This window comes from Manis pentadactyla, chromosome 3 (genome assembly GCF_030020395.1).
Source record: "Manis pentadactyla isolate mManPen7 chromosome 3, mManPen7.hap1, whole genome shotgun sequence".
NCBI classification, from domain to species: Eukaryota; Metazoa; Chordata; class Mammalia; order Pholidota; family Manidae; genus Manis; species Manis pentadactyla.
Genome location: NC_080021.1, coordinates 64,455,271 through 64,482,233, shown reverse-complemented (window position 1 = coordinate 64,482,233; position 26,963 = coordinate 64,455,271). Strand labels below are relative to the sequence as shown.

Sequence of the window (26,963 nt, the reverse complement as noted above, 5' to 3'; positions counted from 1 at the left end):
CTTCACTGAACCCTCACCCAGTGCTGCACATCTCCTGCTTGTCTTTCCCTAAGGAATAGAGTACAGGCACCCCATCCTGATCCCATTCTCTTCTCGAACTTCACAGAGGTTACCAGCAGCCTAAATTATCTTTCTCTTGCATTATTTAAAGTACATTTTTTTAGATTTACCCATTCAATAAAGAGGTTCATTTTTTTAAGTGCTATGGAGCATTCCACTGGAAGGTACATCATAATTGATTATAATTTCATTTCTTGATGGGACATATAAATTGTTTCTGACTTTTTGTTATTACCAACAGTGCTGCACATTTGTTATTACCAATGTGCCTCTGTCTTCCTACACACACGTGTACAAGACTCTTCATATGGCTGGAAGTGGAACTGTGAGTCACAAGGCAGCACTTCTTCACATTTATTTTATTGCCAAATCCTTCTCCGAAATGAGTGCATTGCTTTCGCTCTCCAGCCTCCAAATCTGAGAGCTTCCTTTCCTCTCCATCCTTTCCACTACTTTGTCAAGGCTTTTGATTTGGGCCAATATGAGGGTGAAATGATATCTTGTCATTGTTAAATTTTCATTTTTCTGATTACTGGAAGCTCTTTTCCCATGCTTATGAACCATGGGATTTTCAGACTGTGAATTGCCTGTTCACTGGTCTTACACTTTGTTTTTCCTGTTGGTTTTCTGCTTTGTGTTCCTTTGTAGTCACGCTTTCTAATTCTACTAACACATTGTTTGAAGGTTATGTGCATCACAAATCATTCTCCCAATGTCTTTGCATTTTTCCTACTGTGGGGTCTTTTGTTTTACAGAGGTTTTGGATTTTAATGTAGTCCAGTTTGTTAACATTTTCCTTTATAGATTATGGTTTTTTTTTTTAAGAAATATTTCCCTTCCTTGAGATCATAATGACATTTTCCTGTGCTGTTTTCTAAACATTTTAAAGGTTTACTTTTCACATTTAAATCATTGATCCCTCTGGAATTAGTGTATGATAGGAAAAAGAGATCTTATTAATTTTTCTACTTTCATTCAAGACTTTTTTTTTCTACCCTGATCTGTAATATCACCTCTAACACATATGTATTTTCACATATGTTTGGGCTATTTGTGGGTTTTCTATTCTTTTTCATTGGTACTTTTTAACCTACGCCACACCAATATCACATGTCTTAATTGCCAAGGAAGTCTTTATAATAATGGCAAGTCCCACTATATTTTGTGTTTCAAAGTTGTCTTAGCTCTTCTTAACCTTCTGCTCTTCCGTAAGAATTTTAAGATCAGCTTGTCATGTATCATGAAAATGTATTGGGATTTTAATTGGAATTGCATTGCTGTAGATCAATTCAAACTTGTAAAAAGCTGTCAGATTAAGGAAGTTTGCTTTTCTTTTTGTAGTTTGGTAAGAATTCTTAATCCTAAATGAGTACTGAATATTATCAAACTTTTTTCTGTGTCTATTGATTTGATCATATGGTTTATGATATAATCTCTTAATCTGTTTATTATATTTCATTGATATTTCACTAATAGATTTTTAAACATTAAACTATACTTTCATTCCATGAATAAATTCTCTATGGTAATACATACTGCTAAATTAATTTGCTAGTAATTTAGTGAGGAATTTTTCATTTATATTTATTAGGAGGATTAGTCTGTAATGTTTTTTTGTATTTTCTATTCACTTGTAGTTATTAGCAAATGAGTCAGGTAGCTCTCTCTCTTCCTATTCCCTAAGATAGTTCATACAATGAGATTATTTGATCACTGAGGATTTGTTAAGCATCACGTATAAAACCATTTGGACTTTGTGCTTTGGGGCAAGATTAGGCATTTGATTACTGATTTCAAATTATTTAATGGTTGTTGGTATATACAGACTCTCAATTTCTTGACTCATTTTGGTAAGTCATTGTTTTCTAGGAAATTATCCATTTCATCTTAGTATTCAATATTATTGGCATAAAAATGTACACCATAATACTTTATATTATTTTTTGAATTTCTACTGCATCTGTAGTTATAGCCCCTTTATAATTTCTATATTTTTTCTATTCTATTTCTATTCTGTCTCTCTTCCATTCTTTCTCCTGCCCTTTTCACTTTTTCATTTACACTTATCATCACAAATCTCAACTCTGAATAGTAATTTCTTTTGCTACAATTCTGAAAATAGAATTGATTTCTGAGATGGTAAGTATGTCTATTTCTAAATCATACTGAGGATTTTAGGTAGAATGTGCTTCCAGAAAGATTTTCTCCTGGTACTTTAGTCTCCTCTTTTCCATGGTATTTTTCTAAATGTGACATGGTATTTCTAAATAAGGCATCAATGTTAAAACTTGGGGTATGATCAAACCCATCCCTCAAGCCTAGGACTTCTAAACTAGCTGCTTTGGAAGAAAAAAATGTTTTTTTATCTTTCCCTGCTTTCTTATCCCACAATTATCTTTCCCTATATCAAGACTAATTTTAATTGCTAAATTTTTTATATTTTTAAATGTTGTTTAAACTTACTCAAAGAAAAACATATTCCTTTTTATATATTCATTAACATATTCTTGTGCATAACTACAAAGAAAGCCCTAGAGCTTCTTCAGTCATATCTTAATATTCATACCCTGCACCTCAGCCCCTTACCCCAGCTCTGCATTATTGCCCTATAGAATCTGTGGACTTGTTGTACCCCAAAGTCCCTGACTCTTGTCTTTTATCCTAAGGGCTGCCCTCAGTCCCTCTCTCTCTTTCCCAGATCTCATAAGGAAGATCAAATCAAACAGAAAGGGGAAGTGGTGGCACAACATTCCTGTGACAGTCTGGCTCCTGCTCAAAAGTTCTACTTCAAAAGATCTCCTCTTTCTTTCCTAGAATGTCTGTCACCCTCAGGGAGTTAAGCTATAAAGCCCCTTTCTATCTGGGAAGCATAAGTCCCCACTATCTGCTTTTCTCTGGCCAGAAAGAGGTGTTTTTCCCCAGAGCAGATTCCTTCGGGAAGGTTGCAGAGCTGCCTGCACCTCTGAGCTCCTTTGGCTTGTCCCCACAAAGCCGAGAGCCGCCCCAGCCCTGCTGCCGTGACTGCCCTTGGCACTGCCCCGCGTCATGTCCTCAGACGGCCTCAAAAAGTTTCAAGTGATCCTAACTCTTTCAGCAAAACAAAGCAGCAGCAACTTCAACACCTAATCAGCTACTTTCATCACGGTGGCAGCTGGCACATTGTGAGCATGCAGTAAATATTAATCAATAGCTATCCAGTAGCACAGAAGAGAGACAAAAGAATCATCTGATGGCTTACCCAAGGTCACACTAAACAGACTCGGGGCCCTCATTTTCAAGGGATGGCACAGGTGCCACAGGCTTGAGCTGCCCAGGCGAGGAGAATCTGCCCAATGCCAAAAGCATTTCACATCCCTGTGCAAGCTCTCCGGCACACAGGACGTGTTCTGTATTAGTGAAAGAGGATTAGTAAGAATATCCTAAGCCAGCTTTCTGAGAATTTTTTATAACTGTTTTCTGAGCCATCAAATGAAAGCAGCTGAGTTAGATCCTGAATGTTGGCCTTAAAACAAAGCCACAGCATTAGCAAATGCCCCATCCCACCCCAGAACAACTTAACTGGTCATCCCTATTGCCCTTCACTCACATCTGCTCCTTGCCCACCGGCAGAACCCAAACCCATCCTGCCCCAACTGCCCTCAGTCAAGTCCAGCTCTGATGCCCAGACATCAGCCAGGGCCCTGGACTTCCTTTCTACCCAGAAGGGGAGCCTGGGTGTGAAGCGGCTTGAGAGAGGGAGCGCCCCATTACAACCCTGCATCCTGTCCCCTGGGACCCGCACATGTGCTGCTTGGAAGACACACCAACACACAGTCTGCCTGACGCCGCCTCTGTTATCTCCTCTCCCCCAGATGCTAAGCTCCTTTAGGGATGAGCCTCTACACTGTTGTGCCCACGGCAGTCTCCTAATACAGGTTCCTTGATTGATTTGCAGTCATTAATTTTCTAATCTACCTAGAATCACAGTCATGGTCAGAAAACTTTGCTTTTGATACATAAAATTCATGGAGAACCAAGGCTGAAGTAGTTCCTTAGGCCTTTGGCTCAAACTGACTATTGCTTTTGACACAGCTACACATTTTAAAATAAAAAAACATTCCACAGACATGAAGGTAGATTATACCCAGTATTTGCCATCACTAAAGCCTCAGACTTGAAAAAGCAACAAAATCAAGCTCCTTGTTCCTCAGTAACGGAGGTTTACATTACAATACCCCAGTAAGACTGTGGAACATCAATTGCTACTGCCTCTGAGCAGAGGGAGCATCAGCTAATCTGTCTCCTTCATAATTATTTTATTTAGAAGGCAGAGAAGAGACATATAGAAAAATAACAGTGTGACGAGTACAGGGAGAACTCATTTCTTGGGGCGGTTTTACATGAATTAGAAATGTATTTTCGCCATCTGCTACTGCTGCTCTTATGAAATTTGGGATTCACAAATTGCAGTTTGTATAACACGAACACTGGGACTCGAAAATCTGCTCAGGATTTGTAACCCAAGGAAAATGTTCTGGATTACTTCAGAAAGCTCCAAAGCACGAGAAGGAGCGCCCTCATTGCAGGGCTTCCCTGACACCCGGCGGGCGGCAGAGAGGGAGGCCACGGCCACGGCTGCTGCACAACCCCTCTCGTTTGAAGGTCCTCCCAGCACCCCTGAGTGTACGCAGCCTCCTTATCCCACCAGGAAGACACACTCACTCAAAACAGGATCACAGGATCCCAAGGAAAAAAGAGATTTAAAGTTACGTTTTCCCACAGCCTCTCCCCGTGCGGGAAACAGACGTCCCACTGACCGAAAAGAAAAACATAAAACACATGAACCATAAATAAAATGAAGCGTTAAGTGCAAAACTCTTAGCACCCAAACAAAGCCCATTCTTTTCTCATCTTCATTCTTCATTAGACTTGGAAAGGAGAGAGCAAGAGGGATGGAGAACAAGTTCCCCAATCATCTCTCAAAGGGTCAGATTGTATAGTTCTAGAACACTCTTTGTAGTAAAGTGAACCAGAGATGGCCAATCTACCCAAATACAAATACCTAAAAGCCACTCCATTCATTCTGCCAAATTGTACCAGGTACTGGGACTACAGAGACGCAAAGACAAGGCATTAAAGGATCTTCAAGTCTAGTGGGGAGGCAGAAACCCCAGCAATCACAACAGCTGTGATCATGCTTTATGGAGGAAGGGACAGCGTGGTGGGGCAGGGACGATCCAGAACTAGTAAGTCTCAGCCCACCAGGTAGTGCTCTTCATTCTTACAAATTTCCAGCCCCTCCCTAGTCCCATCACCCTGAAAACCCTGTCACCACAGGAATCACAGCACCAAACCTGGACAGGAAAAAGTGGATGTGTGTGAACTTTGAGCACCTATTCTCTACAGTGGGAGTATTTGATTTAATCCTCACCACACCCCACTTTCCAAATGAGAAAACTGAGGCCCAGAGAAGTTATGTGTCACTGATATCAGATAGTAAGAATAGAAGGAGTCACCTCTGTCCTCAAAATTCATTTTTTCTATTACATTTCACTGCTTCCTCCCACTGCTTTTACCCATAAAATATTATAAACAACAGTGATGAAGGTAGGCCTGTTTCTGTCTACTTAAGTTTGGTCTGTTTAATGTAGATTGCAAACCATGGCAGAAAATTAACTTTCAACAATGGTGGCCCATTAAGTGCATTTTAGGATTACACTGGAGAATCCACAGGGACACCAAGCATACGTAGCTGTCCCACCATGAGACTCTTTACACAAACCCCATTGTCAGGGTCAATGCAGTAATGTAAGGGGAACCTGAAACCATATGGCACATAGTTTAAGATGGCAGTGACCAGAAACATCACCTCCCCTAAGTCTAATCATGCCAGGCTACAGTATTATATATAAAAGCGATTGAAATGAAACACCAATTCCCTGCTTTGATTCAAAAATCTTAGAGGCTATAAAACCACATGCTGCTTACATATTTTTAAAGTAAAAATAAATTTTGTTTTCTTGGAACACAATAAAGATTGTGGCCATATGTTATCACAAGACGGTGGCAGAAGCAGATTCAGGGGTCACAGATGCACAGCTGGGGATGATCATGTTTACTGTTTGCATTTGCAGGGTGGTTGCACTGTCCATGGACACGACGGGCTTTATAAAGGGCTTGTCACAGTCCTGCCAAGACCTTAAAAAGTGTCACACATGCTTATGTAGCAAGAATTGGAAAGGTGGAAGATTAATAGTAAAAGGATGTGCTAATAGAATTGTTAATGGACACATCATATGAAGCCATTCTCTGAAATGGTAATTATCCAGCTTAGATTTTAGAAGAACTACCTCCTTTCCAAGGTGTACCAAGAAATACAAGGCTAAAAATTCAGGCAACCTGGAGTCTTGTGATTAGCACTTACATAGAAAACGTAAAATGCACACAAGCACTTTGATGAATAAATGACCGACTGAATGAATAAATTCATTAACCATTCATTCATGGTTCATAAATCTTTGTATTATAAAGCATTTTCTGACGTTTAACTAAAACTGGCTCTGGTCCAAACAGAGGGGGTGATGCTCCAGCTTAATCTAAGGGATTTTTTTCCTTCTAAAGAAAAATAAGCTCTCAGGAATTAATACATCACATTCCCTATCAAACTTATTCCCTTACTGAGAATAATTAAATCAACTGTCATCCTTGTATGGATGTCTGATCAGATGGGAGTTTTGACAGGCTCTGAGTGGAGGGGAGAGAATCTGGGAGCCTGGCCGGTGGATCTGAGATGTGGCCACAGGTCTGAGAAACCAGAGAAGCTCGAAGCGTGAACTAGGTCAGGAGATGGGGGAGGCCACGGACATCCTCTCCGCACCGTCGGCTTTGCTCCAAGCTGCTGTCAGTGCTCATGGAAAACAACAGTAGGAGAAGAAATCTGCAGTTGCTCCCTGAGCTGTTAAATTGTCCCTTCTAAATTTCTTTCCCTGAGGATTATTCAAAATCAAAATTTTCCCACAGACTAGGCCCTCACACTACATGGTTCCTGAGGTGCAGGATGCTCCCTGCTCCTCCCTAACAAGAAAGGAGAGAGAACAACAGCTGTGTATGTGTGCGTGCAAGGGAGTCCCAGGAGCACGGGCCACAGGGCAGGGCCCATGTCCCTGAGAGTGGCAGCAAGAACAAGAGGCTTCCAGCTGCGCCCCCACCCATGGAAAGTCAAAAACGTCCTCTCAGCAATTTAAAAGACCTTGCTGCAAACAGCTAAGCCTACTTCATCCTTTTCTTTCATTTTTTGCGTAGGCAAATCAACTCATCTCAGTTAATCCAGGGCTTTTTACTAGGCATCCAGTATGTGGTGTGGGTTTCACATAAGTCACCTCTTTGGAACCTCAATAACCTGAAAAATTGGCAGCCCTTCCCTGTTTTACAGATGAGGAAACCTAAGTGACACAGCTTGCCCAAGATTCATATTACTGTGAAGAAGCCAAACCAGGATTTGACCCCATGTACAAGACTTCCCAGCCTATGCCCTGTCCTTCTCCTACCCCCCTGCATATCCTAATTCGCTCTCTCGCTCAATTCTTGTTTAATTTTTTTCCAAACCTCTCAAGAAAATTATTGCCTATGAAAATTTTTCTACCACCCAATAGCTCTGGATACAAAGCCATTAGGTTGCAAGTTAAATTAAATCACTGTTCCAACCAGTATGCAAAACAATCTTTCAAGCAAGCAAATGTGCTTAAGGAAATGGCCATGGGAGCATTTCACTTCTGAAACTATGGGCTTTGCAGTGCCAACCAATCAACCTTTGGGAATATTTAATGATTTTGTCCTGGACTACTGCACAGCCAGAAAACTTGGCTTGACCTGAGGATGATGAGTGGGTGTGATGTAGATCTGAGGGACTGGTAAACGGAAGGAGGTTCATGCAAGTCATCAAAAACCAAACGGCCACAGCTCAGTGGGATTTCCTATTTATGAAGAGATTCTGTTTGCTTTGTGATAGATTTATCTGCCCTGACATTTATTCTGCTTATTAAAAAAAAATTTGCACTCATCAGTTCGCTATCTGGGCATGATAAATAAGTTTCATGTCCCAAGTCCTATTACACTAAATTTATTTTCCATCCCAGCACCAGGCAGAAAATATATCTTTGATTTGTTCTTTCCAACTTGGTTAAGTACTTTATCGTGTGATTTTATGCATTTCATATTTTTAGATATTTTACCTACACTTCTGGGACATCTACCTAGTTTAACATTTAAAATGCGCAATACTAGTAAGCACAATTCAGACCTGAAATTTAATCACAATACCTTTCACAAAATAACAGTAATGCTAAATGAGCTGTGCAAAGTGTTTTTATATATGCATCACTATATTCAATCTTTGTGTATATTGCTTATCGAGATTAGACGAAACAATTAATACTAAAGCAATTTGTCATATTATTATCCCACATTTTTTTGGCATCCTAACAGGTAACACAGGAAAAAAATGTTGAGTTTTAGGTAATGTCTACACAACACCAAGATATCTAACCAAGTTTCTTTTTTAATACAGATGTTTGTTATAGAAACTTAAAAGCCAAATAGTTTGATTGAACTGATTTCCTGTATGGACATTGAATAGAAGAAATGTTCATGGAGAACAGAGTAGATTCTATGACATAATAAAATCAGCTTTGCAACTGAGTAGTGTGCCCATCCAAATGGTGCAATAATAAAGACATATCTAAATCCAATTGCACATTCTTTCATGCCATCCATAAGTATGGAGCCCCTACCCTCTCCAGGCACTATTCTGGGCACAAAGGATACAGCAGCAAGCCAGATTCACACTTTACTTACTTTCTAATTAACAAGAAAAATCTCAGAGAGTGGTAAGTGCCATGCCAGGAATTGAAATAAGGGTTTAGGGTAGGGGGATGATGAAAGTCTCAGTAAGAGTCACATGTGATCTGAATGACAAGAAGAAGCCCGCGATGTGACAGTCTACAGGACAAGCATTTTAGGTATAAAGAGAAGCAAATATACTAAAAGTGGGAGGGAGCTTGGCCAGAGGTCTGGGGTCTAGGTGGAGAGTGGAGGGGATGAGGTCCGAGGGGGAGGTGAAAGGCCATGTGGGGCTTTACAGGCCTGCACAAGGAGTCTGCATTTCACTCTAAATCTGAGAGAAGCCATTGGAAGATTTTAAGAGGAAGGACTTGATTTGATTTATGATTTATTTTAATGTTTTAACCATTCTAGTTAGGATTGTGACTATGCACTAATTCTTAGAATGAATGAATGATCTGCCGATTATATCGGATTACATAGCGTTACATCACCTTCTCACGGGACTTATTCCCCTGCAGCATGGCCATCAAGAGGCCTCTTTGACACCTCAGCAGCCTCCCCAAGGGTCTCACTTATGAGGCACCTATGGCAATTTACGACAGGTTTGAATTGCTTATTTGAGAGACTCTGGATACTCAGTGAAGACAGGCTTGATGGCATGGGTAAACCTTAGAATTAAGGGAAAGACATCTGAAAAGTATTACAAATATTCAGGCAAGCATTTTCATGTTCTTTTCCCTTGGATCTCTTAACTGCAAGAACCGAGATAACAAATACTCCTAAGATCCACTAGGACCTGCCCCAAGAAGGTAGTTGAGAAGTGGACCAACAGTCATGAAATAATCAATGAACACAGCAGAATGATACTTGGCCTTCTACAATAATATGATAGGCCAAATAACAGTACTTCAAAGATGTCTGCATCCCTCAGAACCCATCAGTATGTTACATATGTGGTGAAAGGGAATTACGGATGCAAATAGAATTAAGGTTACTAACCAGATGACCTTAAAATAAGGAGATTATGCTAGAATATCCAGGTGAGCCCCACACAATTACAAGGCCCTTGAAAGTTGAAGATGGCATCAGAAGAGAATCATAGAAAGATGGAACAATAGAAGAAAGGCACAGAGAGACGCAGTATTGCTAGCTTTGAAGATGGAGGAGGCCATGACCCAAGGAATACTAGTGGGCCTTGAGAAGCTGGAAAGAGCCTGACAATGAATTGTCCCTAGAGCCTCCTAAAACGGACACACAACCCTATCGACACACTTCAATTTTAACCCAGTGAAACTGGTGTCAAACTTCAGAACTACAGAACTGACAGATAATAAATTTGAGTTGTTTAAGTTGGTGGAAGTTGTTAACAGCAGTAACAAAAAATTAATCCAATAGTCTAAAGCTCCACAGTGTGGAGTAAGTTAAGAGGTATAAGAGGTACAGCTGCGGGAGATGAAAATGGAGTGGGGTCACAGGCTCAAGGTTCCACAGAGGACACAAATCTTGGTCCAAACCACCTATGATTGAAAATCTTCTTCAGAAGATAAGACAGAACAAAACTCTTAAAATCTTTGAGGCCAACACTCATGACCAGAGGCCTGCCTAAATTAGTACAGGGGACAGAGCGTTTGGGAATGATTTCTGCATAAATTTAAAATTATTTGGGCTAATTAATATGACTGCTGAGTTGGGGATAGATTGTGTTCCTAATTTTAAAAGGCTATATTTCATAACCATTTACGTTGTCACTTACAGCATATAAAATTAGCAGAGCATAATATCCTTGAGCTTTTATTTTTTTCAAGTTTCCAAAGTAAGTTTCCATAAACTTCCTTGGGCCTTTGAGAGGAGCTGTGATGAAGCATAATCTATACTCTGGCAGCGTTTTGTTTTGCTGAATGTTCCCGACTAAGAGAAAGCTCAGGAAATCCTCATAAGTGGCTATTGATATTTAATAAGCTTGACTCTGATGGCACGTTTCAGCCAGTCCCTCTTCCAGAAAGTCCACACTGTCCCTGTTTGTCTGCTCTATAAGCAGTTTGGGGAGGATACCATCACCTGTATTCTTGGCTCTGGGAATTGTGGTGGGGTCCCCATTTGTCACTCTTTCAATTTTCTCCTCCCAAGGGGCAGATGTAACATGTAACTTTCCCCTTTGTGTCCACTCCACCTGCAAGTCTACTGTCTTTTACAAAGTCAACATTAAATGGTATTTCATGATTGAAATAAATGAAGCACTCTAATGACAGCTGAGATGTTGGGCAAAGTAGCCTTTTCAGAGTCCTAATCACGTGTGAGTCTTCATACATACATATGAAATGTCTGCTTTTATACATTTGTGCAGATAAGATACATGTGTATCTAACCATACAAAGGTCATCGTAATACAGTTTAATATTGTCAGCCTCACAATGTCAGATGGTTGAGCATTAAATTATAAGATTAAATACACTGATTCCAGTGATCCAGAAAGTATTTCAAAAGAAATCATTGTATTTAAAAGTCAGAAATTCTCCTTCTCCGAGTATGTTCCCAAAATGACTGGTTTTGATAGTGCCTTAATTGAGGGTTCTTTTAGATCTCGGCTCTGTCACTAGAAAAAGTCAAGATGTGAGTCATTCAGATAAATTTGTATTGTCAGCCTGATGCAGGCATCAGGAACAGAAAATTCCCTTTTCCTTTTGTTGTCAATACCTGTTCACCTCTGATAGGCATTTAAAATCATTTCTTAATGTGGTTCTGAGCTGGTAGGAAATTGGAATAGCCTTATGGAAGGAAAATACAGTCTATGGCTGTGCCTACAAATGCACAGATTTAAGTAAGATAAGTGCATTATCCAAATTCTAAACACTTCCAGATCAAATTTTTTCATTATATTATTACAATACAGGAAATTACCTTAATCTTTCTTATAAATGTACCCATACTGTGACAGAGACTATACCTTATTAATGTGATGTACTTCCTTATACCCAGAATATAGTGGCCCTCTAAATTTCTGTTGAACTTGACTCTGTAGATAATAGAAAAAACTAATAAAACAATACAAAATCAAGTGAAAATGAGAAAATTATCTAACTAATTTTACTCTTTAATATTATAATAATAAAACTGGATCATTAAAGCCTCCAGATGCTAACTTATCCAGTTTAGCAGGATAATAGAAAAGGTAAGAAATTATCTAAACATCAAATTAGATAACTTTTGCCACGATCAAGATATTTGAAGTATGTCCTCTTCAGCTTGAATTACCCACAGAATATTTCAATCCCCTCTCTTTGTTTTGCATGTGTACTCATCAAGATTAAGTGTTTTATTTAAGAACCTACTTAAAAGACAGTAGCAACTAATCATTTAAAATTAGCTCCTTGACCAGAACACCACAACCATGCAGAACTGAAGCTTGAGGCTTGATCCTAATTATTCAGATTGATTATCTACTTCTCCAAAAGTCATTAATTCAAAACTCCTCTTCTGGCACTTCCCCCACCCCACCTGCATTTGGGTTGTCCTGATCTAACCCTTGAAAACATTGCTTGGGGAAGGAGGATGGCACTGTTTTAAATGAATCCTAAATATGGGAAATCAATGTAAAATTCTATCAGTAAAAGAAATTCTCACCCTGGTATTGTATTCTTCATTTGCAACTTTGATTTCTTTTCCCTCTTTTTTTTTTTTTTTGGTATCATTAATCTACAATTACATGAAGAACATTATGTTTACTAGGCTCCCCCCTTCACCAAGTCCCCCCCACATACCCCTTCACAGTCACTGTCCATCTGCGTAGTAAGACGCTCTAAAATCACTACTTGTCTTCTCTGTGTTGCACAGCCCTCCCCGTGCCTCCCACGCACTATACATGCTAATCGTAATGCCCCCTTTCTTTTTCCCCGCCCTTATCCCTCCCTTTCCACCCATCCTCCCCAGTCCCTTTCCCTTTGATAACTATTAGTCCATTCTTGGGTTCTGTGATTCTGCTGCTGTTTTGTTCCTTCAGTTTTCCTTTGTTCTTATACTCCACATATGAGTGAAATCATTTGGTACTTGTCTTTCTCCACCTGGCTTATTTCACTGAGCATAATAACCTCTAGCTCCATCCATGCTGTTGCGAATGGTAGGATCTGTTTTTTTCTTATGGTTGAGTAATATTCCATTCTGTATATGTACCACCTCTTCTTTATCCATTCATCTACTGATGGACATTTAGGTTGCTTCCATATCTTGGCTATTTTAAATAGTGCAGCGGTAAACATAGGGGTGCATCTGTCTTTTTCAAACTGGGCTGCTGCATTCTTAGGGTAAATTCCTAGAAGTGGAATTCCTGGGTCAAATGGTATTTCTATTTTGAGCATTCTGAGGAACCTCCATACTGCTTTCCACAATGGTTGAACTAATTTACATTCCCACCAGCAGTGTAGGAGTGTTCCCCTTTCTCCACAGCCTAGCCAACGTTTGTTGTTGTTTGTCTTTTGGATGGCAGCCATCCTTACTGGTGTGAGATGATATCTCATTGTTGTTTTAATTTGCATTTCTCTAATGACTAGCAATGTGGAGCATCTTTTCATGTGTCTGTTGGCCATCTGAATTTCTTCTTTAGAGAACTGTCTATTCAGCTCTTCTGCCCATTTTTTAATTGGATTATTTGGGTTTTTTTTTTGTTGAGGCGTGTGAGCTCTTTATTTGGATGTCAATCCTTTATCAGATTTGTCATTTATGAATATGTTCTCCCATACTGTAGGATACCTTTTTGTTCTATTGATGGTGTCCTTTGCTGTACAGAAGCTTTTTAGCTTCATATACTTCCACTTGTTCATTTTTGCCTCTGTTTCCCTTGCCTGGGGAGATATGTTCATGAAGAAGTCATTCATGTTTATGTCCATGAGATTTTTGCCTATGTTTTTTTCTAAGAGTTTTATGGTTTCATGACTTACATTCAGGTCTTTGATCCATTCGGAGTTTACTTTTGTATATGGGATTAGACAGTGATCCAGTTTCATTCTCTTACATGTAGCTGTCCAGTTTTGCCAGCGCCATCTGTTGAAGAGACTGTCATTTCCCCATTGTATGTCCATGACCCCTTTATCATATATTAATTGGCCATATATGTTTGGGTGAATGTCTGGAGTCTCTATTCTGTTCCACTGGTCTGTGGCTCTGTTCTTGTGCCAGTACCAAATTGTCTTGATTACTGTGGCTTTGTAGTAGAGCTTGTAGTTGGAGAGCGAGATCCCCCCCCCCCACTTTACTCTTCCTTCTCAGGATTGCTTTGGCTATTCGGGGTCTTTGATGGTTCCATATGAATTTTTGAACTATTTGTCCCAGTTCATTGAAGAATGCTGTTGGTAGTAATTTGATAGGGATTGCATCAAATCTGTATATTGCTTTGGGCAGGATGGCCATTTTGACGATATTAATTCTTCCTAGCCACGAGCATGGGATGAGTTTCCATTTGTTAGTGACCTCTTTAATTTCTCTTAAAATTGTCTTCTAGTTTTCAGGGTATAGGTCTTTCACTTCCTTGGTTAGGTTTATTCCTAGGTATTTTATTCTTTTTGATGCTATTGTGAAAGGAATTGTTTTCCTGATTTCTCTTTCTATTCGTTCATTGTTAGTGTATAGGAAAGCTACAGATTTCTGTGTGTTAATTTTGTATCCTGCAACTTTGCTGAATTCCGATATTAGTTCTAGTAGTTTTGCAGTGGAGTTTTTAGGGTTTTTTATGTACAATATCATGTCATCTGCAAATAGTGACAGTTTGACTTCTTCTTTACCAATCTGGATTCCTTGTATTTCTTTGTTTTGTCTGATTGCCATGGCTAGGACCTCCAGTGCTATGTTAAATAACAGTGGAGAGAGTGGGCATCCCTGTCTAGTTCCCGATCTCAGAGGAAAAGCTTTCAGCCTCTCGCTGTTCAGTATGATGTTAGCTGTGGTTTTATCATATATGGCCTTTATTATATTGAGGTACTTGCCCTCTATGCCCACTTGCTGATAATTTTTATCATGAATGAATTTTGAATTTTGTCGAATGCTTTTTCAGCATCTACGGAGATGATCATGTGGTTTTTGTCCTTCTTTTTGTTGATGTGGTGGATGATGTTGATGGATTTTTTAATGTTGTACCATCCTTGCATCCCTGGAATCAATCCCACTTGGTCATGGTGTATGATGCTCTTGATGTAGTTTTGAATTTGGTTTGCTAATATTTTGTTGAGTATTTTTGCATCTACGTTCATCAGGGATATTGGTCTGTAGTTTTCTTTTTTGGTGGGGTCTTTGCCTGGTTTTGGTATTAGGGTGATGTTGGCTTCATAGAATGAGTTTGGGAGTATTCCCTCTTCTTCTATTTTTTGGAAAACTTAAAGGAGAATGGGTATGATGTCTTCTCTGTATGTCTGATAAAATTCCAAGGTAAATCCATCTGGCCCGGGGGTTTTGTTCTTGGGTAATTTTTTGATTACTGATTCAATTTTGTTGCTAGTAATTGGTCTGTTTAGATTTTCTGTTTCTTTCTGGGTCAGCCTTGGAAGGTTGTATTTTTCTAGGAAATTGTCCATTTCTCCTAGGTTTTCCAGCTTGTTAGCATATAGGTTTTCATAGTATTCTCTAATAATTCTTTATATTTCTGTGGGGTCCATCGTGATTTTTCCTTTCTCGTTTCTGATTCTGTTGATGTGTGTTGACTCTCTTTTTCTCTTAATAAGTCTGGCTAGAGGTTTATCTATTTTGTTTATTTTCTCAAAGGACCAGCTCTTGGTTTCATTGATTTTTTCTATTGTTTTATTCTTCTCAATTTTATTTATTTCTTCTCTGATCTTTATTATGTCCCTCTGTCTGCTGACCTTAGGCCTCATTTGTTCTTCTTTTTCCAGTTTCAATAATTGTGACATTAGACTATTCATTTGGGATTGTTCTTCCTTCTTTAAATATGGCTGTATTGCTATATACTTTCCCCTTAAGACTGCTTTTGCTGAGTCCCACAGAAGTTGAGGCTTTGTGTTGTTGTTGTCATTTGTTTCCATATATTGCTGGATCTCCATTTTAATTTGGTTATTGATCCATTGATTGTTTAGGAGCATGTTGTTAAGCCTCCATATGTTTGTGAGCCTTTTTGCTTTCTTTGTACAATTTATTTCTAGTTTTATACCTTTGTGGTTTGAAAAGTTGGTTGGTAGGATTTCAATCTTTTGGAATTTACTGAGGCTCTTTTTGTGGCCTAGTATGTGGGCTATTCTGGAGAATGTTCCATGTGCACTTGAGAAGAATGTGTATCCTGTTGCTTTTGGATGTAGAGTTCTATAGATGTCTATTAGGTCCATCTGTTCTAGTGTGTTGTTCAGTGCCTTTGTGTCTTTACTTATTTTCTGTCTGGTGGATCTATCCTTTGGAGTGAGTGGTGTGTTAAATTCTCCCAAAATGAATGCATTGCATTCTATTTCCTCCATTAATTCTGTTAGTATTTGTTTCACATATATTGGTGCTCCTGCTTTGGGTGCATGTATGTTTATAACGGTTATATCCTCTTGTTGACTGAGCCCTTTATCATTATGTAATGTCCTTCTTTATTTCTTGTTACTTTCTTTGTTTTGAAGTCTATTTTGTCTGATACTAGTATTGCAACACCTGCTTTTTTCTCCCTGTTGTTTGCATGAAATATCTTTTTCCATCCCTTGACTTTTAATCTGTGCATGTCTTTGGGTTTGAGGTGAGTCTCTTGTAAGCAGCATACAGATGGGTCTTTCTTTTTTATCCATTCTGTTACTCTGTGTCTTTTGATTGGCACATTCAGTCCATTTACATTTAGGGTGATTATTGAAAGATATGTACTTATTGCCATTGCAGGCTTTAGATTCGTGGTTACCAAAGGTTCAAGGTTAGCTTGTATACTACCTTACTGTCTAACTTAACTCGCTTATTGAGCTGTTATAAACACAGTCTGATGATTATTTCTTTCCCTTCTTTTTCCTCCTCCTCCATTCTTCATATGTTGGGTGTTTTGGTCTGTGCTCTTTTAAGGAGTGCTCCCATCTAGAGCAGTCCCTCTAAGATACCATGTAGAGGTGGTTTGTGAGAGGCAAATTCTCTCAACTTTTGCTTGTCTGGGAATTGTTTAATCCCTCCTTCATATTTAAATGATAATCGTGCTGGATACAGTATCCTTGGTTCAAGGCCCTTCTGTTTCATTGCATTAAATAAATCATGCCATTCTCTTCTGGCCTGTAAGGTTTCTGTTGAGAAGTCTGATGATAGCCTGATGGGTTTTCCTTTGTACGTGACCTTTTTTCTCTCTCTGGCTGCCTTTAATACTCTGTCCTTGTCCTTGATCTTTGACATCTTAATTATTATGTGTCTTGGTGTTGTCCTCTTTGGGTCCTGTCTCTCGGGAGTTCTGTGTGCCTCCGTAGTCTGAGCAACTATTTCCTCCCCCAGTTTGGGGAAATTCTCAGCAATTATTTCTTCAAAGACACTTTCTATCCCTTTTTCTCTCTCTTCTTCCTCTGGTACCCCTATAGTGCGGATATTGTTCCTTTTTGATTGGTCACACAGTTCTCTTAATATTGTTTCATTCCTAGAGATCCTTTCATCTCTCTCTGCGTCAGCTTCTATGTGTTTCTGTTCTCTGGTTTCTGTTCCATCAGTGGCCTCTTGCATCTTATCCATTCTGCTTATACGTCCTTCCAGAGTTTGTTTTCACTTCTGTAACCTCCCTCCAGACATCTCTAATGTCCCTCCGGACTTCATCCCTTAGCTCTTGCATATTTCTCTGCAGCTCTGTCAGCATGTTTATGATTTTTATTTTGAATTCTTTTTCAGGGAGACTGGTTAGGTCTGCCTCTGCAGATCCTTTCTCAGGTGTTGTTTGAACTGTCTTGGACTGAACTAAATTTTTTTGCCTTTTCATGGTGATAGCGGTGACTGTAGGCAGGTTGCGGGTATGTCAGCTGGGAGAAGAAAGTCCTTTCCTGCTTGCTGGATGCCTTGCCCTTCTCCACTGACTGTGATGGTTACCCGCACTCCTGGAGCAGCCACTGGGTTAGTCCCCTAAGCTGCTGTGGGTGGGGTCTCCGTCAGAGCAGCATGGAGCCCTGCGGGGAGTGGCAGGCACACCAGGTGCACTCCTCCATGCTAGCAGCACCCCTGCCAAGCAGCTGTGTGCCAGCAGTGGCCTTTGGGTCTGGCCTGGGCAGCTGTGCGTTGGGCTGGGATTCCGGTTGGCTGATGGGAGCGTGCCTGTTCCCTCTGGCTCCACTGCAGGTGCGCACGGACCTCTACCGGGCTCCTCTGGCTCCACTGCCGCCAGTGCGCACGAGGCGCACTCAGGCTGTTCGGTCATGCCACTGTGGGCTCGCACAAGCCTCTCCTGGTCCCTTCTGGCACTGTTGGCACACGGATATGCTCCCCATCCCTTCTGGCGCCTCCGCCCCCGGCGCGCGCTGCCACTCTCCCACTACTGGGCCAGTGTGTCGGTGTCCACGCCAGTTGGAGGAATGACTGGCAGGCTGCTTAGTGCTGTGAGGGGCTTCAGAGCTGCACTGCCTCCCCGGGGTTTAGGGCACCTAAGTTTCCCCGGAATTCCCATCTGATGGCTGAGTGTGCTGGGGCAACTTCATCCAGCAATGGGGTCCCTGTCTCTTTAAGACTTGCAGAAAGCACTCACTTTTCTTTTGTCTCAGGGGTGCCAGTTGCGGGGACCTGCCCACAGGTTTTGTTTTTCCATTTCTCTAATATCCAGCACCCCGTGCACCTTGTGTCTGTGTTCCGGGTGCGGATTTCTAGAGCTGTTGTTTAGCAGTCCTGTGCTTTCACTCCCTCCCCGTTCTGACTCCTTTCTTCCCGCCGGGTTCTGGGGTGGGGGAGCGTTCAGGTCCCGCCTGGCCGCGGCTTTTGTCTTGCCCCCTTCATGTGATGTTGAGTTCTCACAGATGTAGATGTATCCTGGCTGTTGTACTACATCCACTGGTGTCTCTTTTAGGAGTAGTTGTATTTATTGTATTTTCATAAATATATATGTTTAGGGGAGGAGATTTCCTCTGAACTACTCACACAGCCATCTTCCCGTGATCCACAACTTTGATTTCTTAGATACACCCTATTAGATATAGGAGGACTTGCTTTGTCTTGTAAGCGACTGTAACAGACCCTGATGGAAAGACAGAAGTGCCCTGGGCATTTAGAAAACCTGTGTGCTCCTGTGAGAGCCCAGATTCTCAGGGCTTGCTAGGGCTCTCTTAAAGCAGCCCTTTGGACTCTGGGAACTGTCTTGCTTGTTTTTCATTTCATATTTGAAATTTTGTTTTTTTAATGGGGATTTATATCTCCATGGAATTCAAAAGGATTTACATGTCTAACAAGGACTAACAGATTTGGAGGGAACTGAGGAGGATTCTTTTGTAACCACTGAGGTGTCTGGCAGATCATAACTCTAGGCACAAAACACCACTGGCATTGAAAAGTGGGCCTCTTATATTGTCTGGAGTAGTTATTCCCTGGATTGTATTACAGAGGTCAAAGCAACATTAGCTTAAACTATAGTTACTAAATGTATTGAAATGAAGCCAGGGCTCTTATCAAACCAAGCCAGAAGTTTCCCTTGCTCTTTCACATTCTTTCCCAATTTAGATATTTATTTGAAAAGGTTGTTTCTTCATGGGCTTATGAACACTACTTTACTTTTCAGATAACTTTATAAAAGCTGTTTAAATTCAACAAATATTCAGTAACTATTTCCTTAGTATTAACTATAGACTTAGTACTACATCAAGCCAATGGAATTCTAAGGGTTTTTTTCACTATAGCAATAAGTTTGGCTTCTAATAAATTTATTCTAAACTTTCTTTAATTTGCAGACTTCTCCCAGTGAAAGCCTGTCAGCTTACTTTACCCTTTAAGCTCCAGGGAAGTGATTTTCCCAACTGAAGTTGCTTTACCTGAGCACTTCTCGCAAGTAGTAATTTTAGTAGTCCTGATTGCCTATAGGTTGCTTTTGAATCCATGATTTATTTCATTGTTTTGGCCTCTGCATTGCTCCAGCCTGAAGCAGCAGGTCAGAGAGGCTTGTGGGAATACAAAGAGCCAGCCAAGCAAGGACAGAGAGCTGGAGTCCACTGGGAGAGCACAGCATCCTGCTACACAGCATCACTCTGGCAATGTGGTGAGGAGGGGGTGGCAGAATATCCAAGGGAAATAGCAATCTAATGTGCATTTTAGCAAATTATTGGCAAGAAACAGCAGCAGAGTTTCCAAAAAAGAGGCAGACACCTGTCCTGAAACATTCAAGCAATAGGCAATGTGTGAGTCCTTTTTGAAAATATAAGCAAGTATATAGATTCCCATCCTCGCTGCCTTTTTTACACCAAAAGTAGCATATGATAACTCTCTTCCACCCCTTACTTTTTCCCTGAATGGATCCTGAAGATCCAGGCTGGGGGAATGTCCCCATTCCTTTCTGCAGCTGTGCAGTGCCATGTTGTGCATGTGCCATGGTTTACGGTACTCGGGGACATGTGGGCTGTTTCCAATCTTTTCTTCTTACAGCAGTACTAGAAGTAATAACCTTGTGCATAGGTCTCTTTGTGCTTTTGCCATTTTATCTTTCAGATAGATTCCAAGAAGTGGGTTTGCTGACTCAAGGTATATGCCCTTTGCTGGGTGCTGCCAATTCCCTTTCACAGAGGGTGCACCATTTTGCATTTCCAGCAGCAATGGAAGTCAAGCGCAGGTGATGTTATCTTGGAGAAGCAAGTTAGGAAGCTGAGATACTTTGAGTCTCATGCTTCTGTTTTCTGTTGCCGTAGAAAATAAGGTCATCAGTGAATAGAGAAAGAGGGAGGTGTGGAATTGGTGTCTTAAGGGAAGCAGGGAAATTTTGAGATAGCTGAAGAGGAAATTGAGCAACAAGGTAGGATGGAGTTATTCAGCAGTATGTTGAAGGTCAGGGCTTAGCCTAGACTCTAGTCTTTCAGTTTCTCCTAGCATCAGGCAGGCAGATTTCTTCAGCAGTGGCCCAAAGACCAAGCATAAGACTTTAAAAAGATAAATGGTTGGATTAATCTATGGCAAGGCTGGGGTGGCAGACATACAGGGGTCAATGGAATTGAAGGTATTGGCAAGAGAGTGAAGTCTAGACTAGAAGAAGAAGGAAATGAAGCTAAGAAGGATCTAAACAGGAAGGAGTGAAGGGCAGAAGATCGTGATGAAGAGCACAAGATAGGTTTTGTGGGAGCAGAACAATGGGGAAGCTAGATGGATATAAAACTGCGATCAGGTAGTTCTTCGCTTTATGCAGAGGGCTTAATGTGAAAATGGCTGAAGAAGACTCACCGTCATCTTCATCTGCTCCTGCCTCTGAGGAAGAAGAGCAATTTAAAAACAGAAACTTGATAATTTTCTCTGTGGCTGCAGACCTCCACACAGATGACTTGACTGAAGCCTCTATGACTCTGTCCAGTTTTTCCAGTATCAAGTCTGGCATTGGATCTGTCAAGAAGTTGGTAATCAAAAAATTTAAAGATTAACCTCTGATGCTGGAAAACTGAAGAAACATGGCAAAAATTAAAAGAGGCTATACAAGCTATCCAGAACAATGTCACCATTAAATACTCCCTGTAAGAACTCTATCAGATTGTTGAAAACTTTTGCTCCTACAATTTATCTGCAAACTTGTATAAACAACTGAAGTGGCTTTGTGAACTGCACATAAAGGCACAAGTTCAGCAGTTCAGAGAGAATTTTTTGGATAGTGACTCTTTTCTAAAGAAAATTGATAAATGCTGGCAAAATCATTGCAGACAAATGATCATGATTAGGAACATTTTCTGTTCCTAGATAGAACTTACATTTTTCGGATGCCAGTGTTATCTTCCGTTTGGGGCACGGGGCTTGAATTAATTATTTAAAGCACACATAATTTGTGATCAGAACTTTCAGAGCAAGACTATAGATGGGACTCTCCTGTTGATTGAGAAAGAAAGAAATGGTGATGCGGTTGATCGATGTTTGATTCAAAGACTTTTAAATATGCTTTCTGATTTGCAAATTTACCAAGAATCTTTTGAGAATAAATTCCTAGAAGAAACAAGGAAGTTCTATGCAACAGAGGGAAGGAAGTTAGTGCAAAAACAAGAGCCTACTGGCTTCCGGGGTCCACCGGCTGCGCGCACACTGCAGGTCCCCGCGCGGCTTCCGTCCTGGCTGAGATGGCGGTGCCCAGGGTTCCCGGGAGCGGCCGCAGAGGGTTCCGCCGCCCTGGGCGAGGTGGGGCAGCCCGGCGTGGAAGAACCGCCCCCGCCAGCACTACCACCGCCACCGCATAGCAAAGAATCCAGACTCTGACCGGGACGGCAGCTGCACCGTGGGTTCTTCCAGTTCATCCAACTCTTGCTTCTCCGTCAACTCCACCAGTCCCAACGCTGCTGGGCTCCTCTACTCGAAGGAACGGAGAAAGTGGGATGAGTTTGAAGATGTTTTAGAGGAGAGGAGGCATGTCAGTGACTTGAAATTTGCAATGAAATGTCTATAAGGGAATTTACTCCTTGTAAGCCAAGTGATATTAAATGTAATGTTCTCAATTCTGAAGAGGTTCACTGTGTCATTCAACAGCTTTCCAAGGAATCCTTTCAATCTGTTAATGTCCTCCAAGAGGAAGCTTGTGAGATTTTGGATGAAATGAGCCACAAACTGCGTCTGGGAGCCATCCGGTTTTTTGCCTTTGCCCTGAGCAAAATATTTAAACAAATATTCTCAAAAAGTGTGTGTAAATGAAGACGGTATTCAGAAACTACAACGAGCCATCCAGGAACATCAAGTTGTTCTGCTGCCTAGTCATCGAAGTTACATTGAGTTTCTGATGTTGTCTTTTATTTTATACAACTATGATTTACCTGTACCAGTCATACCAGCAGGAATGGACTTCCTGGGAATGAAGATGGTTGGTGAGCTGCTACGGATGTCAGGTGCCTTTTTCATGCGACGCACCTTCGGTGGCAATAAACTCTACTGGACTGTATTCTCTGAATATGTAAAACTATGTTACGGAATGGTTATTATGCTCCTGCTCAATTTTTCCTCGAAGAGACAAGAAGCCACTCAGCTAAGACACTGACTCCTAAATTTGGTCTTTTGAATATTGTGATGGAACCGTTTTTCAAAAGAAGTTTTTGATACCTACCTTGTTCCAATTAGCATCAATTATGATAAGATATTGGAAGAAACCTTTAATGTGTATGAGCTTCTAGGGATTCCTAAGCCAAAAGAATCTACAACTGGACTGTTGAAAGCCAGGCAGATTCTCTCTGAAAATTTTGGAAACATCCGGGTGTACTTTAGAGACCCTGTGTCACTTCGAACTCTGACTACTGGCAGGATGAATCGGAGCCCATATAACCTGGTTCCAAGGTATATTCCTCAGAAACAGTCAGAGGACATGATGCCTTTGTCACTGAAGTTGCCTATAAAATACAGCTGTAGCAAATTCAAAACCTGATTCTGAGCCCATGGTCCCTGACACTTGCTGTTCTGCTTCAGAACCGACCACCCATGGACTTTGATGTGCTGGTGGAAAAGACTTTATGGCTGAAAGATTTAGCCCAGGCCTTTGGGGGGTTCCTCAGTTGGCCCGGTAATGAACCTGCTGAAGAAGTTATCCAGTCCAGCATTCTTCTACATTCCAACATAGCCAGTCTTACCAAAGACCAAGTGATTCTCAAAGTAGACTCTGGAGATTCAGAAGTGGTCAGTGAAAGACTTATTTTCCATTGTATCACTCTCCTTATTTGCTCGGCTTACAGAAACTAGTTGCTCAACATTTTCGGCCCACCTTCGTTAGTAGCTGTAGCATTGCAGATGACACCTGGGTTCAGGAAAGAGGATGTCTACAGTTGTTTTCACTTCCTACACAATGTGTTTTTGGATGAATTTATCTTTCTTCCAGGAAACACATTAAAGGACTTTGAAGAAGACTGTTTCCTGCTTTGTAAAATTGAGACCATACAAGTAACAACAAGGGACATCCTAGTTACAGAGAAAGAAAATACTGTGTTAGAATTTTTAACAGGACTCTTTAACCCTTTTGTGGAAGGTTACATGATAATTTGCAAATACCTCTTGAAAGAAAATAATGACTTCACCAAGAAACAGTACTTGGCTGGAATCAGAAAATTCACAAGTCAGCTTCTTGATCAAGGTGCCTCGCAGTGTTACGATGTATTATCTTCTGACATACAGAAGAATGCCTTAGCAGCTTTTGTGTGGTTAGGTGTGGTAGAGAAGGAGCAGCTAAATAATGACTATATATTTAATGTGAATGAACCTGCCACAACAAAATTAGAGGAAATGCTTGGTGGAAAGATACCAGTAGGAAAACCAGTGATTGCAAAACTTTAATAATTGCCAAACACTTATGGAAAATTGGGTTATATAATTACTGTCATCCAAGAACTCTTAGTACTGCAAATGGAAGAAAAGGAAAAGCCCATGTTTGCATAATCCAACTTTGAGAACGGTCAGCTCAGTGGAGAAAAGAAGTGACCAATGGAAGCAGTCAGTGTAATCTTCACCACAGTGGTAGAAAGGCCTTTGTTTCCAAGTCTGTGTGGGTTTTAAAATAAAACAGTCTTTTGGAAACATGTTCAGAAAAAAAAAACAAAAATACAAGAGCCTAGTGATCTGAAGAAGCAAAAGAATCCTTAATTGACAGAGACTGCATTGAAAGATACAAGGAAAACCCAAACCAGTTCAAGTATATTGCATAAAACTCTGGCCTTACCCTGAACATTTGATACTCTTTCCACTTTCAGTGGGTGCCTCATTGTCCTGTCCATTGAATAAATACTGGTGTCTGAATAAAAGCAATGTATTAAAAATATAAATGCAGAATTAAAATTTCCATCAATGTTATCACTAAAGCATACACCTCTATGAGTGAAAATTTCTTTAAATGCCACTATCTACAATCTATTTAATCATCTAAAAGTACCTGGATTATTTCAGACTCTTTGCTATCTATCCTCTATTATAATATGTTTAATGTTGTCTACATGTACAACAAATTACTTTCAGGAAGAGCAAGAATATATCCAAACACGTAAAGGAAAATTGCAAAATGATTTATATATCTGTATGGTTTAAGCCTTATTTCCATATAAGAATTAAAGGTATCTATTTGTCCTTAAAAAAAAAAAAGACTGTGTTCAGAGTGTAGAATCTTTGAGTTTGAATATTCAGATATGGAGCAGTGTCGGATGATAGCAAGGTCCTGGTGGTGCCATGGAAGCTGACAGATGAATTGGAAGGGAATTGAAGTTAAGAAGGTTGAAAGAGAGGCTAGATCATTTGAAGGGACATTGATATCCCCTCTGTTAGGGCTGGAGTTGACCAAATTATTTGATTAATGGAGGAAAGGTCTACTATTATTTCACTCTGATATAGCTTATTGCCTAACATAGAGCTGAAATTCATAAAATAATTATTAAATGAACAAATAAATGAAGAACCCAAATGCTGTAGAGAAGACCTATCAGCATTTAGGAAATAACATACTTTAGGAATACTGGTTGTATCTACCATTATTATTTGGGATGTTACTGACTTGTTCTGTGATTTTCTATCTGATGACTGACTAGTAAGAGAAATTAGCATATTTATTTCCTTATGTCTTATTTTTCTCCATGTGTGAAGAAATAAATAATATAAAGAAGTATAAAAGATAAATGGGGAAATCAGGGTTTTTGTCCCAGTGTATTGCTCATAACCTGTGTCCTTGGAGAATGCTCCTATTTCTTAACATCAGAGATAAGGATAATTCTAGACAATCTCTGCATTTCCTTATAGCACTAAAATTCTAGTTTCTGTAACTATGGAATTTTAAGTAACTCAAAGAGTAAAAATTCTAGCTATATTCACCCATAGAGTCTGGAATCATTTTAGTTTCAACTTGTTTTGAAAGCAAATATTGACACTCTTGAGTTGATCCTTCAAAACTACTTAAGGGAAATCATGTCAGTTTCTTGCCACAGAAAGAGACTCAAGGTGATAGAAATACCTCTCAAATATTCCACAATCCTAAATTGAAGGTTCTCTCTGAAAAGGTGATCTTCCCTGTGGAAGCTCAAAATAGAAGAAGCCAAATCCCTCTATCTTGGTCAAGTAAATAACATATGAGTTTCTTTGTCTACCAATTCTGGGTTTAAGAACAAAAAATGTATTTCTTTTTTTCAACAAAATTTTAATTTTATGTTGTACTTGTATGGATAAGACACATCTCTTTGGCCTTATGGAGATTACACACTAATAGGGGAATTAAAGCCACACAGATATATCAACAAATAACTGCAGTCCAAAGCAGACCAAACGCCACTGAGTAATAATATAAGTAAAAGTAGGACCCTAGGTTATTTTTTTAAAGGTGCTCAGAAGTAGAGAATAGTTTAAGTATTTTCATTTCTCATTTTTTATTTTCATACCATCTTTTTTTCCATTTTCAACTTTCTATTATCTAAATAACTTGCTTTTGTATACACAAGTTGGCTACATTGCCAATTATATATGTTTTTATTCAATATTGATGTGCTTACAAGGAATTACAAAACTAGTAAGTTGCAACTACAAAAAGTATTTTAAGTTTGTACAGATAGTTTGAGACTCTTTGCAATTCAGTTACCAAAGTGGATTGTCCACTTTCTGTATAATGTTAACTTCTCCCCATTTTTCTTCTACACCTTGAAATAACCCTTGGACATTTCCAAGTTCTTTAACAATTAGACAAGAGAAAGAAACAAAGATAAAAAGTAAATTAGCTCCACTGCTTGCCTCTGAGTAGCTTTGTTATTAAAAAAAAAAAAGGCTGGTGGGAAGTGGGGGGCTTCTTCTTTGATGCTCCCGTAGCATATTATGTGAACTTATACTTGACAATTTATCACATCGTATTGTAATCCTTCACTCAAGTGCCCCCCTCCTGTCTCCCCTTACTTTTCTTCCCTCCATTATCCTTTCCTTCCTCCCTCCCTATCCCTCACCAGAATACAGCATCTCCACAAGCAGGAACCTTGTCCTCACTTTTATACTCCTTGTGCCTTGTGCAGAGATAA

The 26,963-nt window shown here is 40.0% G+C and overlaps 1 protein-coding gene and 1 pseudogene across 2 annotated transcripts in view; both read left to right on the top strand.

Annotated features, from left to right (window-relative positions):
* Positions 1–26,963, top strand: part of KCNB2 (potassium voltage-gated channel subfamily B member 2) — a 391,569-nt gene that overhangs the window by 333,137 nt on the left and 31,469 nt on the right. The window lies entirely within an intron of this gene.
* Positions 22,906–24,685, top strand: LOC118912792 (dihydroxyacetone phosphate acyltransferase-like; annotated as a pseudogene).